Source organism: Octopus sinensis, unplaced genomic scaffold (assembly GCF_006345805.1).
Source record: "Octopus sinensis unplaced genomic scaffold, ASM634580v1 Contig18616, whole genome shotgun sequence".
Lineage (NCBI taxonomy): Eukaryota > Metazoa > Mollusca > Cephalopoda > Octopoda > Octopodidae > Octopus > Octopus sinensis.
In genome coordinates this window covers 216,888-224,321 of record NW_021835954.1, presented here as the reverse complement: position 1 = coordinate 224,321, position 7,434 = coordinate 216,888, and the positions used below count along the sequence as shown (strand labels likewise).

General features: G+C 39.1%; 1 long non-coding RNA gene across 1 annotated transcript; it reads right to left on the bottom strand.

Moving 5' to 3' along the window:
- Nucleotides 1-1,333: 1,333 nt before the first annotated feature.
- On the bottom strand, nt 1,334-6,378 carry LOC118761907. Its single transcript, XR_004997727.1, has 3 exons — nt 6,369-6,378; nt 6,327-6,331; nt 1,334-1,527 (listed from the first exon to the last, which is right to left on the bottom strand). It is a non-coding gene; the product is annotated as an uncharacterized LOC118761907 (long non-coding RNA).
- Nucleotides 6,379-7,434: the final 1,056 nt, after the last annotated feature.

Here is a 7,434-nt window from a genome sequence, read left to right as displayed (position 1 = left end):
TCCAAGGTTGCCCCGACTTCTTGAAAAATTGGTCGGAAACTTCCTGGAAAGGTCCGAGGATTCCATGGAAAGTTCTGGGGATTCTCTCGACTTCATGGAAATTTGGTCTGAATCTTCCTGCAAAGCACCGAGGATTTCTTGGAAAGTTTCGGGGAATCCGCAATTTACATAGAAAATTGGTCAGATACTTCTGGAAAGTTCCGAGGATTTCTTGGAAAGATCCTAGGATTCCCAACTTCCTGGAAAATTGATCGGAAAGTTCCTTGAAAGTTCCGAGGATTTCATGGTCAATTCCGGGGATTCCCACAACTTCCTGGAAATTTGATCGGAAACTTTCTTGCATGTTCGGAGGATTTCATGGTAAGTTCCGAGAATTCACCCAACTACCTGGTAAATTGGTTGGAAACTTCCCGGAAAATTCCGAGGATTTCATGGGAAGTTCCGGGGATTCCCCAACTTCCTGGCGAATTTGTTGGAAACTTCCCGAAAAATCCCTAGGATTTCATGGAATGCTCCGGGATTCCCTAACATCCTGGAAAATTCCTGGAAAGTTCCAAGGATTTCATTGAAAGTTCCGGTTATATCTTCTTGAAAATTTCCGAGGATTTCATGGAAATTTCCGGGGATTCTCCAAGTTCCTGGAAAATTGATCGGAAACTTTCTGGATAGTTCCGAGGACTGCATGGAACCTTCCAGGGATATCCCAACTTCCTCGAAAATTGGCCGGAATCTTCCTGGAATATTCCGAGGATTTCATGTAAAGTTCCGGGGAACCCCCAACCTCCTGGAAAATTGGTCAGAAATTTCTGGAAAGATCCGATAATCTAGGAGAAAGTTCCAGGGATTCCCACTGACTCCTGTAAATTCGACCAGAAACTTCCTGGAACGTTCCGGTGATTCCCTAATCTCCTGGAAATTTTGTGGGAAACTTCATGAAAATTTCCGAGTGTTTCATGGAAAGTTCCGCGGATTCTCCAAGTTCCTGGAAGATTATTCGGAAGCTTCCTGGATAGTTCATAGTGTTCCACTAAACATTCCAGTAATCTTTCAATATCCTCGAAAATTGGTCGGAATCTTCCTGGAAAATTCCGAGGCTTTCATCGAAATTTCCGGGATTCCCCCAACCTGGAAAATTGGTCGGAAGTTTTCTGGAAAGTTCCGAGCATTTAACAGAAAGTTCTGGGGATTCCCGTGACTCCTGCAAATTTGGTCGGAAACCTGGAAAGTTTTCTCGGATCATGATTCTAGCGGTCCGTTCCCTAACTGTTTGAGTTGTCACCAGTCGACTCACTCATTTGTTACCAAGTGACTACTGGTTTTTTTTCTAAGGGGTTCTTGCTTTTATAACTATCCAGAAGGATAGACATATCGTTGAGAACAATGGGCTTCGTTGGTGGTACTGTGATATCTCTATTCTAGCTTTTGGTGAAGTAGAAGAGGTTATAAGGGTCAAGTGGTGAAGACATTATTTCGGTCAAGCTAAGGCAATCTGGCAAATGTAAAACTGCTGTCACAGAAAAACTGTTGCTTTATTGTGAAAAAAGTTCTGCTGAACTGTTAATTTAAATTTGGCTATGGTGGATCGAATCCACTTCATGCCTGCAAGATCCAACAAATGTACAAATTGAAATACAAAAGAATGAAATAATAAATGGATTTATGATTAAAAGTTTGGTAATTGCCTTTATTTCTACCACGCGACTCTTATTGCAAACATATTTAACTAACCCATACTATACCCACACGCAAATACATTCATATATATATATATATATATATATAGAAATATTAAAATTACTAAGTCTCTCTAAAGGAGATTACGGCAGCGTTACTGGATATTAATAGTTATCACCATACTAATATGGTAGTCTATAAATATAAGACTAAAGCTGTCGCTGATTAGCTCCAAGAGGCCATCGCCTCTAGCTAGCTATTTGACACACGAACCTGCGTCCATTACAAACCTTCGAACAGAGGAGGTCAGCCGCTTCACCTTACTAGTCAGATATCTGCAGACATGTTTCAGGGTTGTTGCCCTTTATCAATGCAGCGTAGTCAGACCCGCAGGTGTCGCTACTGACCGTTTGTTCGAAGATTTTATTTACCTAGTTACAGTGGAATATATATATATATATATGTATGTATGTATGTATGTGTGTGTGTGTGTGTGTGTGTGTGTGTGCGTCTCGAGTTGTAGCTGTGGAGTACTCAGCCATTTGTAAGTTAATTTTATTCTCGTGTGATAATGAAAAGTGAAACTGACAGCCAACATTTGTTGTGTCTATGTACCCGGGTCTCTACTTCTCTTGAGATGTAATAAACATTTGAAAATACAAAACGAACGCTGCCACCACTCACTCTCTCTTTCATTCTCTCTCACTCTCTTCCTTTCTTTTTTACTTCCTCTCTGAAACATTTAAAAGCACAATACGAACGCCATCACCACTGATGTCTCTTTCACACTCTCTTTTTCTCTCTTACTCTCTTTTTCTCTCGCTTTGCCACTTCAAAGAAATGTGACGCTGACAACAGGTACGTACAAAAAAAGTTAGCGTATTAATATTATTGATTGTATAAACACAAAAATATAATGTGAACGTTGCACTATGTTGCAATTTGAGTCACGCACGTGCACACAGACACACATGTTTATATGCGCGCATGTATGTATGCATATAAAAATAAATAGGTATATATATATATATATCAGTAAAGATACATACATACATGGTGGCTGCGCCCTCGTTATCGAGTATGGCCATTGCACGAAGCTTAATCAATGTTGTTATCGTGCAATGCCTGTGCAAGAAGATTTTTTTTAAAAGTGAGGAAAGGCTGTGCATTGGCGCAATCCCACTCAACAAGATAAGGGAAACCTATTGTTAAAAGCCAGTGTCCAAGCAAAAAAAGAAGAAACCATATATACATATATATATATATATATATATATATATATATATATAATACGAGAATTTTAATAGATATAAAGCTTCAGTATATAGTACAACTGTTGTTTCGCCCGTATATTAGCTAAAGATTAATAAATTTGATATCCGAGAAAAATTTCAGATATTTGTCTTAAAGTATTCAGAAAAGCAAATTCAGAATTCAGATGTAAGACATGAGGTATTATTCCATTCGAGGATCCACATATTTATATTAAGAGTCTGATGATAAGCATATAGAAATATAAACCTGAAATATATAAAATATATAAAGGCAAATTCAAAGAGGCAATTGAGAGTATTATTCCATACCTACAGCTGTGTGAGAAAAGTTTTAACGGGTTTCTCCAGGTAAAATCCAGTAACACGCGTAACATGGTGAATATTCGAGGCAGCCGAAGTAATGAGGATTACTAGGCTTAAATAAGAAATTAAAACGATTGACTAGAGAACGTTTATTTTATCATGCAAATAACAGATTATGGGAATATTCCATTATGTTAAATATAACCAAGGAATACTTATATACACTTAAATAAATCTAAGACCGATGATAAAGTTTCTATTTCTTATAAAGTAATAATTAATATAAACGTTTCAAATTTACCGGCAAAATTAGTCTAAAACCGTATCATTATAATTTTATTTAAAGCTTAAGATTGTAGCAAAAATTAGCAACAAGAACGAAATACATATTAGTACTTTGTGTTGTAGACTTCATTCTTAATAACTAGTGAACAACGCATCGGCATGGAATTCGCTAAGTGATTAAAACATTTTATGGGAATGTTTTGCCATATTTTATTGATATAAACGAATAATTGTTTTAGATTAGATGGTTTTTTTTAGCATAATTCCACAAGTTCTCGATCGGATTTAGGTTCGGGCTCTGGGGAGGCCATTCGATTACATCAATATTATGGTGATCAAACAATTCCATAACCTTTCTGGATTTGTGTACAGGACTATTGTCCCACTAATAATTAGCCCCCGGAGACATTTGGTGAGTCAAATATGGCACATTATCCTTTATTAGATTCATAAAACCTACACTATTTAGCTTTCCATCAACTTTAACTAGAGGGCCAACACCATAGCTACTAAATGCCGCCTACACCTTCACCCCACCCCCGCTTGCGTCGTCTTTTTCACGCATTTCGGATGGAATTCCTCGGTTGGGCGACGTCTGACGTATATTTTACTATAAGTTCCAATAGTATTTAAAATTGGACATTCCAAGTATAGAGTTTGTACGCAGAGCTATTGAATCGAGGGTTTTATTTAAAGTGATCTAAAAGTAGGGAATGTATTTGTAAGGTCAAATCGAAAACAGGAAGTGAGCAATAAAGAAAAGAAAAACAAAAAAAAAGTAGAGAGATAATAAAGAGATGAAGGGAGGGTAAGTGTACTATTTAGTGGTCAGTCAAGATAAATTGATAGTAGGAATGTGGAGGTGAGGGTGATAGAGAAAGAAAGCTTTGAGAGTGTAAAAAGATGATAAGTAAAGAGTAAAGGAGTGTCAGACAGAAGGAATGGGGGGTGATAGAGAGAGAAAGAGAGTGGTATAATAGTGTAAAAAGTAAAGGAGTGTCAGGTATGTAGTGATAGATCCTAAGTGATGGGGCAGAGAGACGGGGTAGGGGTAATTTCCATATCTAATCATTATATTTTGCAGTAGGGTTATAATGAGAGAAGAAGATGCATGATGACCACCAAAAATGGCTGTGCAAAAATTTTCGGCCACCTCACATAAACCAATAAAGATACAATGTTTTAAAACAGAAAAATGCCTATAATGAAATTTTTTTACATAATGATCATTTCAAGAAGTTACTGTACATTGTTAATATTACGTGTTGCTTCCCTTAGTTTGAATAATTGCTTCAATGCGCCTGGGAAGAGATGTGTAGAAACCTTCTCCATCTTCACTCTTCAAGATTGCATGGAATCTTCTGACGAACCCTTCTCTTTAGTTCTGTCTACATTTGCTCGATAATATGTAAGTTAGAGCTCTGAGTTGGCCAATCTTTCAATATGGTAATACCTTCATTAGACAGACTCTGTTATGTTGCACGTGATCTGTGACATGAATCTCTGTCATGCTGAAAAAATCTCACCTTCATCTTAGTCTGGAATCAAATTCTAGAGTTTCCTATCTCTTCCTCTTATGTGTCAGCTACGACCAAGGAGCAACGGCCGCTCTTTTATGTCAGCCGGGCCATCGTGCTACACACTCTTTTGCATCAGCCATGACCAAGAGCAGCACTTTCCTCGGCTGCAAGAAAAACGATGCCACCTCTATCCTTTCTTCCTTTCTAGTCAGCACCGTGCATTCCTTACTCTTTCATTCTCTACTGACAGACAACCATTTTGTACACTATTAACTACTAACCAGCGAGCCATCCTTGTTGTCACTATCACCAGAATCGCAACTGTCTCTTTAACTACCTGTCGGGCAAACAAATAAACATATGTGAATAATAATTCTTCCTTCCTGGTGTTTATTCTTCGATGTTTACTGGTATCCCAACGCGAGAACCTTGAAGCGTTACATCTATACTCTGCATTTGGTAGACGGCTAAGTACTTTTTGGTTATCTCATCCCCATTAAAATATTGCCATTAAAATATTAGGTTATCTCCCTGTGGTGTTATGGGCTGTGATGGAGCTATGTGGTGTTGGTGGAGGGGATTGCAGATGAGGTGGACGGAAGTAAGGATTGCAGGGACCGGTGACACAGGCAGAGGGCATACGTGGGCAGGAAGCACGTGGGGTCAGTTCGAGTAGAGACGGCAGTGAGACAAGACGTGTTTAATTCGTGAGAGTGACCGCTGATTTCGCCGAGGTCAACAGGTGAGGCCTTTTTGCATTTCTTTCTCCTGTTTACTTCTTTTTATCTTGTCCTTTTCCTCCATCACACTACACTCCCCACTAAAAGTTGAGTTGGCGACGAGAGACTGGATTAAAAGGGTCAGATCCTTTTGATTCAATACTTCAACATATTGTTGACGTTTGCCCCCCTCAATAGGAAGGGTATGATTTGTTATAAAAATGTTATTAGATTCAATAAGATGGTTAATCTTAGTTTTCCTTTATATTTTTTCCGTTTTCATGTTTATTAATTTTTAAAATTTTTTCTTTGTTTTATTGAGGGTTAAATATTTTTTTTAGTTAGGGGTGATAACCAAAAGTACCGATACTTTTCATAAAACGGCGGAGATAACCCAATTTTTTAATGGGGGTGAGATAACCAAAAAGTACCGAAGGTTACAATATATCAACCCAAAGCATGACATTAGCCGCTACAGTTGGTGACCCCGACGTGTTCAAGAATAACAGCGTTCATATCATGCTCGTCACATCGAAGACAAGAATAACAACTTCCACTGTACACTCTTTCCGTTTCGACTTGTCACACACAACTCGAAGGAAAAGAACTCGCCAACACAATGCAACCCGAGGCACAGATCCACCAAAGAAACCGCTCACACAAGTAAATGTGGAAGCACTCCGTCGGTTACGACGACGAGGGTTCCGGTTGATCCGAATCAACGGAACAGCCTGCTCGTGAAATTAACGTGTAAGTGGCTGAGCACTCCACAGACACGTGTACCCTTAACGTAGTTCTCGGGGATATTCAGCGTGACACAGAGAGTGACAAGGCCGGCCCTTTGAAATACAGGTACAACAGAAACAGGAAGTAATAGTGAGAGAAAGTTGTGGTGAAAGAGTACAGCAGGGATCACCACCATCCCCTGCCGGAGCCTCGTGGAGCTTTAGGTGTTTTCGCTCAATAAACACTCACAACGCCCGGTCTGGGAATCGAAACCGCGATCCTACGACCGCGAGTCCGCTGCCCTAACCATTGCGCCTCCACTCACAAGTAAATACAGCCTTTCGAACAAGAACTAACCGGATAACTCTATGGAAGCCCACACGCGCAACGTTTTCGACAGCCATTGACTTGAACTTTTCTTTGCATTCACCTATTTTTGCATTTCAGGACCAGGACACTTTCTAGCCGAGTTTGTCATTTTTGCTTATTTCATATTGTTTTATTTACACTTCATTTGTTTAGACGTAGCATTCAATTCCGCGACGACTCGTTTCAATAAAACAACTGAATTCATATGCATATATTTTCGAATGTTTTATATCTCTATATATAAATAAACGGCAAAATGTCTGTGTGTGTGTGTGTGTGGTGTGTGTGTGTGTGTGTGTGTGTCCTTTATACAAATCTACAATTTTTCAGTTAGAGGGCTCGCACTTTCTATGGTCATTCAAAACCGTCCAAGGGTGGTCGTGCACATCTTTACATTTCCCCAGTCACTCCGCAAAGCCATTAAAAAATCAATAGAAATGACTTTTTTGTGAATTTTCTATCCAAAACCCAATCAAAATGCCCGAAACTTGATACGCCAATTGAATGCCAGCTAGATGTATGTGATTGGTCGGAGATTTGGACAGTACCCGTGTGTATGTGTGC